Source organism: Capsicum annuum, chromosome 7, assembly GCF_002878395.1.
Source record: "Capsicum annuum cultivar UCD-10X-F1 chromosome 7, UCD10Xv1.1, whole genome shotgun sequence".
In the NCBI taxonomy this organism is placed as follows: domain Eukaryota; kingdom Viridiplantae; phylum Streptophyta; class Magnoliopsida; order Solanales; family Solanaceae; genus Capsicum; species Capsicum annuum.
Window position 1 is genome coordinate 170,854,471 of NC_061117.1, and position 10,733 is coordinate 170,865,203.

General features: G+C 34.0%; 1 long non-coding RNA gene across 3 annotated transcripts; it reads left to right on the top strand.

Moving 5' to 3' along the window:
* Positions 1 to 4,607: 4,607 nt before the first annotated feature.
* LOC107878184 lies at positions 4,608 to 9,900 on the top strand. Of its 3 annotated transcripts, none has more exons than XR_007057669.1 (4): positions 4,608 to 4,813; positions 5,950 to 6,096; positions 6,294 to 8,639; positions 8,941 to 9,900. It is a non-coding gene; the product is annotated as an uncharacterized LOC107878184 (long non-coding RNA). The 3 variants fall into 3 exon arrangements; XR_001676754.2 differs by lacking the exon at positions 8,941 to 9,900 and having other exon boundaries at positions 6,294 to 6,470; positions 6,539 to 8,814; XR_007057668.1 differs by having other exon boundaries at positions 6,294 to 9,900.
* The last annotated feature ends 833 nt before the right edge of the window (positions 9,901 to 10,733 follow it).

Genomic DNA, 10,733 nt, shown 5'->3' on the forward strand with positions numbered 1-10,733 from the left:
AATTATATTTAAATTAAGATTTTAATCATTTGAATTTATTTTCAAGATAAGCCTTACTTAAATCCGATATTTTGTAAAAGAAATATTTAAGTAACAAATTTTATAATCTAGTATAACTGAACACGATAGTATATAATCGCTACTTAAAATGACAAAATCATGTACGAAAAATATTTTAAGTTTTTTTTTTATTTGAATGAAATAATTATTTTGATTTATTAAAAATTAAAGAAAATCAAGATTAAATTTAGTCGTGGAGGGCAAAAATTAGGTGTCAACAGTGGGCGAAGTAAGTCTAGCCCAATTATGAACCATTGCAACCTTAGCTGGATCAACCATAATACCTTCCTTAGTCACCATATGACCCAAGAAAGAAACAGACTCCAACCAAAACTTGCACTTAGAGAACTTAGCATATAACTTCTTATCCCTAAATCTCTGAAGCATAATTCGCAAATGCTCCTCATGCTCAACCTCACTCTTGGAATAAACTAAGATATCATCTATAAATACAATAACAAAAGAGTCAAGATACGGTTGAAACACTTGGTTCATCAACTCCATGAATGCGGCAGGGGCATTGGTCAACCCGAAGGACATGACCAAGAACTCATAATGACCATAACGAGTCCAAAAAGCTATTTTCAAAATATCCGAAGCTCTAATCCCCAACTGGTGATAACTGAATCCCAAATCAATCTTTGAAAACACCGCCGCACCCTGAAGCTGATCAAACAAATCATCGATGCGAGGAAGAGGATACTTATTCTTAACTATCACTTTATTCAATTGTCAATAATCAATACACATCTATATAGACCCATCCGTTTTCTTCACAAATAAGACAAGCGCACTCCAACGAAATACTAGCTCGGATAAATCCCTTATCCAATAACTCCTGCAACTGATCTTTCTGTTCCTTCAGCTCTGCTGGGGCCATCCTATAAGGAGGAATAAAAATGGGCTTGGTGCCCAACTCAACATCAATAATAAAATTAATATCTCGATCCAAAGGCATACTAGGCAAGTCCGTAGGGAACACATCTATAAAATCACGGATAACACAAATAGAATCCAAGGAAGAAGGTGAAACAACACTGGTATAACGAATATAGGCCAAGTAAGATAAACATCCCCTCTCAACTAATTTACGAGCCTGAACATAAGATATGACCCTCTTAAGACCCGAATGAAATGTACCCTTCTAAGCTATCCTTGGCACACCCAACGAAGCTAAAGTCACAGTCCCGGCATAACAATTTAGGATGACATGAGAAAGAGCAACCAATCCATACCCAAAATAACATAAAAACCGACCATGTCTAATACAAGAAAGTCTATCAAAATCTCACGCCCGATAAAAGTCACAACACAAGATCGGTACTCCCGATCCACCACTAAAGAATCACCTGCTAGAGTAGATATAGCATAACACTATCCATGACTACAAACTGGCTAAGTAGCCCCACGACCACCACTACGGGCTCCATTATCTCTACCTCTCACACCTTTGGTAGAACCCCTACCTCTCACAGCTGAAATAAGAGTAGCTCTAAATACACGACGAGCAGTCCTTGGCTACATGGCCAATCTCATCACGCACATAGCAACCTCTACGACCAGTCTCAACAAGAGAAAGTATAACTAAGCCCGAATGGCCACCCTAAATAGCTAAACTAGAAGATCCACCAGCTAAATCACCTGCACTGGCCTACCATGGTATCCACAAGAACCTTTAAAATCTCTACCTTGAGAGGTCCGACTCCTGAACTTACCAAAACAACGCACCCTCTTGGCACCTCCTTGAGATGCACTAAGAATACCCTCTATCATCTTAGTATAATCCATAATACTCTAAAAAGAATCCCTAATCATAATCATTTGAGATGTAGTCAACTAAAGAGAGACATCCAAACCCTTTACAAGCTTCATATCTACTCAAACTCGGTGGAAATACTATCAAAGGTATATCTGGACAGGGTATGAAAGCATGTCTTATACTCAACAACTGTCATGGAACCCTGCTTCAAAAGATCAAACTTGTCCTGCATATGATCTCTCAAACTGAAAGGCATAAATCTCTCCAGAAAGGCATAAATCACTCTAGAAAGACATCAATAAACTGATCCCATGACAACTCAGGAGCATCAATAAGCCTCCAACTGACAAATGATATCCACTAATTTATCACAGTATCTCTCAACTAATAGTGGCATAAGCAACTCCATTCATGTGGAAAAAGTAAAACACAACTCAGAACATAAGGTGTGAAAGAACTTCGCACGATAAAGAATGAAATGAGGGAAGTTCCCTAAAGACGTCCTATAGCCTCTCGAAGATAGATACGGACGTCTACGTATCGATTTGCGAGACTCTATTAGGCATCCTGTTCTTACACCATTGAGACCAATGAAACCTGGCTGCTCTGATACCAATTTGTCACAACCCAAAAATAAGGGTCATGATGGCACTTGTCGTGGTGTACCTTGAAAAATAAGCTTATCACCCAAATTGATACAATAAGAAAAAAAGGTAGAAATATTCTATGGTAAGGCTTCTAGAACAAAGCCGAACTATATAAGTAATCATAACAATACAAAAAAACTTATCCAAAATACCAATCATGCCCAAAACCAAGTGTCAATAGTGTAAGAACTACTAATACAATCCAAGAGTCAAATGCATCGAAAAAATAACCACAATGGAATAATAACTGTATTCGAATACTAATAAAGACATAGCAACTATAGAAAGATAGAGGTGAACTTCGAATGCATGAATGTCCAACCGCTACCTTGAAAGCTCCAACAATCGCCCGAGTCAATCAAGCTGAGGCGTACTCAAGCTAAGACCTGCACCGAAAGGGCGCAGTAGGCATGAGTACGGTACACTTGTACTCAGTAGGTATCATAGGCCGACCAAGAAAAGTAGTAAATAAAGCATACAAAATTTACACTAAGGGTACGTCACCTGCAATCAAAAAATATCCCACAACGGTAGCCGGTACTGCTTGCACTAATAGTTCTAATATATCTCACATATATTACAACAACACACCAAGGTATAGAACACAAGTATGCATCATGTCACATATAAATAGAACAAGAGAGAACATGTAGATACAAGATCATCAAATACAAGTAAAGAAAGACAAGACAAATACAAAGATGACAAGTCAATAAGGCAACACAATAAAACATAAATACAATAAAGTAAGTGCAATGTATATGATGATGATGATGATGATGATGATGCACGAGGTCATCGTACAACTTCCGGGATCGTCGTACAATCCCCGTATACACCTACGGAGCTAAAGCTTCCCTACGTAGGACCCATGGAGGGTTCGTAAACCCTTATACAATCCACAGATCTCATATCTCGTTTTCGACATATCCCTCGGAAAGGTGTTTATAAGTTGTTACAATATTTCTTTAAAAAAAGTGTTCCCAGTGTTTCTCAGATGTTGTCATGGTGGTACCAATGTTTCATGAATGAGTATAATATGAAGATGTAATGCTCACAACCAATCACAATGAGTATTTCCACAACCAATCACATGATATATATCCATAACCAACCACAATGATACATTCCCACAACCACATGAGCCAATATCCACTCATTATTTTCATATCATCCATGAATTTTCACAGTCTCACTTGCCAATAAAGTATGAATATAATCATAATACACCAATGGTACCACATTAAACAACATAGTACAATTATTCACATATATTCAAGGCTAACAATATCACATAGGACCCCACACGGTCAAACATATCACATAATATCTCAATTTCGACAATTACATCACACATAGGCCCCCACACGGGCACAACACATAGATAGCCATTTTTCATGATTAGTTCTCACCCTTAATATGCATTTTGTACCATTGTTTACTACCCAACCCAGTCTGAAAATTTAAGCCATAACCTACCTCGAAAGTCGAAACTGATCCGCTACACTTGAACCCGCGATCTTACTTTTCATAAACAATCTTAAACTCTACTAAAAACATCAAATATAAAATCTTTGCGTCAAAACAAAACCAACGACACTCATATTGACTACTTTTAATTTGGGGTCAAAACGAACCCCCAAAATGAGTTTTTAAAAAAAAGGGGCAAAATCAAAACTTTACTTCAAAAATATGTTCTCTATATTTTTAGGAACCTACAGCTGAAAATCCAAGTTAAATCGAGTAAAAAACGGAGTTCAAATCGAAGAAAAACATTTTTGAGCTTTACTGAGTAAAATCTTTGAACTCCGGGTTAAAATCAAGAATCACAGTTGTTTTGAAGGTTAAATCGATGAAAAACTAGTAATTATAAAATAAAAATATTATTCAAGTGAAAGAAGTAAAATTTGAGTTTAAAATCATGCTCTAAGATTTTTGGAGTTTTGAGAAATTTATCAAGAAATTACTAAGAAAATGAGTGAATTCTTACCTTAAATTCATAATAAAACCAAAAAACAGATGTTAATCTATCTTCCCAAGCTCCCACAAGTTCACTTTTAAGCTAAGATGGAAAATGAGCAAAATAGATCAAAAAGTGAAAAATCTGCTATATTTATAGTGTTTTTTAAAGTTCACTCCAAACTTTGATGGGGTGTCCGAGATTCGTTCGGAGTTTGATACATGCAAACAAACTATACAATTATACTAAATTTGATATTCCAAAAGCGTCGGTGATATCATATTTTCAAAAAACATAGTTTTCACAGATTTAGCTCCTGAAACTAATAGCTACTGAAATTAATTCTTTAGAATTCTGAAGTTAGTTTCGAGCTGTGAAAATTTTCAGGTAATGATTTTCTCTTTCAACCATCTTACTGAATTTCGCTTGATAGTGTCGATTTACTCGAAGGAAATTTTAGTGTCTGTTTTGGCATCTAGGTATATGAGAAAATTCCTCAAAGAAATAACATTGCATTAATTAGTTTCTTTCGACTTTAGATCATGGAGTGTTTGACTAATCTTAGTGAAACACTGAATTTCTTATTTCATGTTTGCTTCTCAAATTAATTTCTATTATACCAACCATCTGCCACTAATTTATATTATCTGTCATCTTTTTAGATATATCGAATAATAGAATTCCTTATCAATCTCCTCTCTTCTATTTGGCTTTTGTTATTCCTTCGGATTAGCCACTTCAGGTATAGTTACGCAACATTTAGACATTTCTGTAATAATTTTTAACGCAGCTTTCCCTTTTTTTCATCAGATTTATGGATCAATTGAAGCTTCAATTGATTAGTATTGTTCAAGTAATTGTTTGTAACTGTAAACAAATCAATTTGATGTTTTGTGTTTTAGGTTTGACCTTACTGCAATACAGTTTTGGCGTTACTGTTGTGAGTAACTGGAAGTCTTCTTGAGTCAACTCTGTGCAGTTTCTTCTTTTTGTGATTCTGAAACTGTTCCGAGGGGATTGCGGGAAGAATGAGGACACCTACGCGCAGGTTTTTAGTTTTAAAGTGATTTATGGATCCTTTATTGCCTTTTCTTGAGAGAACATTTAGCGTGATTTCAATCTTTCAACTTAGATCTTCTATGACAACTCAAACACTGGAAGAGGAAATAAAATGATGAGGCTTCTTTTGACGACTTTTGCAGGCGTTGTATTTGGTATTTTCTTAGGTGTATGGTTTCCTATACTTCCATTGACCAAGGCAAGCAAGTTACTTTGGCTTTTGAATTCAATAAGATATATAGATATTTGATTTTTAACTGTCTTTGATAAGCAAATGCCACTAAGTTAGAGTGGATACTGTTGTCTTATCATTCAAATATATAAAAATATGCACACTCTAATAAACAAACTCACTGTTTGCTAAAAAAAGTAAGTTCTTCCCTGATTTAATGCCTCATTTTTCTCTTAAGTATCCTTGCGTAAGTGCTAATAAGATATTTTGCTTGTGTATTTCGATATTGCAGGTGAAGTTACCTTCTAATCTTTTTGGGTTAAGTGATCTCACTTACATTGAGGACAAGTATTAAGGCTTCTCAACTGAAGATCTATTAAATGTATTGTCTTTTCTTAGGAGCCACCAAGGCCATTCACACAGGCATTCTGACACAAAGGTATAACGTTTGTTGCTTGTATTGGCTCCAAGTAGCTTCTCTTGAGACTTTGGTGCAAGAAAGTTTCGGTATTCTCATTTTATTATTACATTAAGATATTGAGGGTCAGTTTTAGTTATATAGTGATAAGATTGCATTCCGTCTCTTGAAAATTTGTAGTGCCTTTCAAGACTTATGCTATTTGCACAATATTGCAGATTTGGGGGCAGAAACAGTAGTAGTAATGTTACAGGTCGAACCCTTCAAGTTGGTCCATCTAGCAGAGATCGAGTCGACGATATGTAATCTGAAGCCTGAGTTATGACATGTGCTGCGGATGCTTCTGTTTATGGCCCTGACTTTTAGCCAATAAGTATGGCTCTCGCATAATTAAGGTAAATCACTTAAAATTGATTTCAGATCCAAAATAGGTGCAACTCCAATTTGTTTGATTGCTTCCTAGGTACTGAACATAGCTCTTCAAATATTCAATGAACTTGGTTCGTTTGCACTAAGAGTATGGCTTGACCGGTTGAATGGGGATCTTGATCGGAAAATGAGATTGTGTGCCATTGAGCTTAGGCAGAATTTCACCAGATTGGGTCCTACATTTGTTAAAATCGGTCAGGGTTTATCCACCAGGTTTGATTTATACCCACCCGAGTACGTACCTTGAGGATCTCTCCGAGCTGCAGGTACTTTCTCTCTCATTCCTTTCTTCCTTCCTCTATACTGAATGTGTCCTAATATTTTCTTGTGAAAATTTCCGCTGATTTCCATTATAAACAAAATTTTAACTTACTTAGTAGAGTACACTGTGGTGCTGATAGCTGGGCAGACTAAGATGGTTTTGCATGGGTTGAGCAAAAATGGGTTAAGTAAAACCCAAATGGCCCATATTTCATACAAGCTGAAAACTCGCAGATTGATGCAAGTGTCAAACCACATTTTCTTATAATATTTTGCCAAAATCATTTCGTGCATTAGAATCCATGCTATTCTTTATGTCTAACTATGAAATAATGTTGTTAAACACTACTAATAAATCTAAGAGGCAAGCATTTACTTAACATAACATTTTGTAAATCAACTGATGGTCTTTTGGAAACAATCTCTCTACTTCATGGAGATTGCAAGCTCATTTTTCAAGAATTCTTTTTTTCTTGCATATCGGTGTTATCAAAATCAAAAAGTGCGAAAAAGCTCCAAGGTCCATTGGGTCTTTAAGCGCAAATAAAACATAGGCTTTAATGAAAAAGGTGCAAAGGGAAAGGAGATACAAACATATATGTTAAGTCCAAAACTAATAATTATAGGCATGAATGACAAATAAATTGAAAAAATATTATGATAAGGTGAAATATCAATTGTTTAGTATCGCCTTTTCATAAGTGTCTCATTTGAAATGAAAAGTATGTTGTTGAATCTTGATGAATATACTGAAGCATACATTAAGTGAGGCAAAACATTCAACACGTTTTAAGCCCCACTTCAAGGCTTAGCGCACTTTTGATAACCCGGTTGCATACATCTTCAATATATCTGACTTGTTGTATTAGATATGATCTCTACGGTTGGATTTAGAAACAAATGGATGCCCCTGTTTATTTGATGCTCTATAAACTAAAAGGATAATTATGCCTAAATACAACTGTGGACAGTTACTCGGAGTATTTCTAGCTTAATCAATTGGTTCAGACTGACACTTATTTATACAACAACATCAACATCATACCCAGTGTAATTTCAGTGGTGTTGGTGAGGTTAGAATGTACAGAGCCCTTATCCTTACCTCGTGTAACGTACCCTTGCTTGGTGGGTCTTTCATTAATCAGTTTTAAAATAGTTGTGAGCCTGTGATGAAGATCTGGAGATGTTGTTCACTCGATTCTCTGACATGATTATGCTATTTCTAGATTTAACCTTGGTAAGAGGAGAGAGATGCAAAGAGAATAATGTGATTATTCTAAGAGAGCTCAGACCTGATCTATTATCAAATTGGGTCTAAAATGGTTTTCTAACATCCAGATTATGGTATACGTTTTCAACCTATAGTTCACCCATTTTTAGTATGGTTTAGTTGGGTTGAGCTCATATTTGACCCAATCCATGAATAATTGCGCGGGTTGGGCGTTTCATTAGTAAAAGTTGGAAGTTACTCTAACCATGATTTGTTTATCAAGGACATAACATCAAGGAAATGAGGGAGGAGATAGCCATAATAGTCACTAATATGAACAATGAAACGGGAAGATTCAGAGATACTGATACTTTTAAGTGTCAGGTGTCCTTCATGCTTCGCCGGGGGTCTTTCGGAAACAGCCTTTCTACTTCATCAGAGGTAGAGGTAGAGGTATGGACTGCGTACATCTTACCCCCCCAGACCCCACTAAGTGGGAATACACTGGGTTTGTTGTTGTTGTGTCCTTCATGCTTCATTGATGCAATACGTATCTCATACTTCCTTATCATTTGATTGCTCTATTATATGAAAGGTTGCAACTCACCCATCAAAGTCCTTCTTGTATCGAGGATGAAGTGTCTTTTGGAGAGCATCATATTTTGTAGGTTTCTCTCCTTTTTTTTTGGTTTAGCACTTGTATATGGCCAAGTTGGCCTTGTTATTATTAATGTAATCTTATATTTGTTTTTTTTTTTAAAGGTTGTAGTACACTAGGCAATGCTTTGATTACTGAAGTATTAGTTACTAACTATTTATCATTTCCCTTTGTATTTTTATATCGGGTCCATTGACTTTCTACTAAAAACCTTGAGATACAACTTGTTATCAGCGTATAGTGTTTCTGACTGAATTACAAACTGTGATTGCCCAAAACAAACTTAACTTTTTTAACAAACGAGCAGGATGCTTTGACAACATTTCCAGATGCACAAGCATTTTCATGCATTGAGAAAGAGTTGGGTCCTCCGCTTGATACCATCCACTCAGTTATATCTGCATCACCTATTGTTTCAGCAAGTGTTGGTCAAGTTAATAAAGCTCAACTCAAGTACTGCAGGGGGTAAACAAAAACTTCAGACTGAGTGGAAAGATAGAAAGGAAGTACGATTCTCTAGGAAAAAGCTGTATGATGAAAGTATATGATGTTGGGCCCGTGCTAAGAACGGGCCATATAAATATAGAGAGAGAGAAGGGGAGAGAGGATACTTCAGAAACTTAAGTAATTATGTGTATAGACTTTAGTGTTATTTAAAAATTAAAAGTTATAATGGAGGATCTGTAACTAAAAGTGGATCAAGAAATCAAAGAACTTAATCACACAAATTGAAATTCCTTGACTCAAGAACAACAACTAATTTTTGTGACGAAAAAAGTGATTAAATAATTCTGTAGAGAAATAAAAAAAGAAAAAGATAAAAAAAGATAAATAAGAGTTATGATCATAGCCTAAGAAATGTGTTACCTCATCACTTATATGTCTTGTTTTATTATATTTATAGATCACTATAAACACTTGTCATACCTTCAAAAATAAAATAACTCAAATTCAACCACATATTAATCAAGTTAAAGTTAATCCGAACATCGTAATTATCACAAAAAACACTCAAAAAATGACAATTCAAGTACTTTACTATTTCAGTTTTAAATCATTCAATTAGGAGAAGCCTTAAACGAAAATCAATAACGCAACATGTTCAATTAAAATTAATGAAATAGGAAATAAAGACAAAAGAAAGTAGGAATAATTAATATTGTAATTTTAAGCATTTCTAATTAAAAGAAAAAAACCTTAGATACATATCTAAAACACAAAGATCAATAGCATAACATATCTAACTAAAATTAATGAAATAGGAAATAAAAGCAAAAAAAAAAAAATAGGAACAATTGATATAGTAAGGAAAGAATTGAAATAGAAATTATATAGTAATAATGAAAAAAATTTGAGATACATATCTAAAACATAAAATTTACCTAAATGAAGAAAGAAGAAAAGAAAAAGAAAAACTAAAACATGAAAGAGAGTATAAAATGAATGGGAGTCTTCATGAAACTAAATATAAATTTATATAGGCAAAGTAATAGAATACCATAAGACATGATAAACTTACAAATTAAAGTTTGAAAGTTATGGACATGAACATAGTGGGAGTTATGAATATTATTAAAGATAAAAATTAAAGGTGTGAATCATGTGTAATTACTCATTGTAAATATATTTAAATAATAAAAAATAAATACTCGCAATATTAAAAGATATTGTCATTTTGTAATTAGAAGAAGGTGAAAATAAATAAATAAATAAATAAATAAATTTATTAAGAGTTTATATTAAAGAGATGTGAGTTATGAGTAATTACTCATTTCAATTGATATGTGAAGAGTTTTTGTTGCAAATGTTCCTTCATTAATAAAATATTTAATTGTAACAAATAAGTAATTTATTTAATTTTATAATAAAATAATTCATTTAAATAAGGAAAAAGGCCAATAAAAGAAGAAAAAATAAATACTTACATATGAAAAGATATTGTCACTTTGTAATTAGAAGAAGGTGAAAATAAATAAATAAATAAATAAATAAATAAAGAGTTAATATTAAAGAGATTTGAGTTATGAATAATTACTCGTTTTAATGATATGTGAAGAGTTTTTGTTGTAAATGTTCCTTCATTAATCAAATATTTAATTA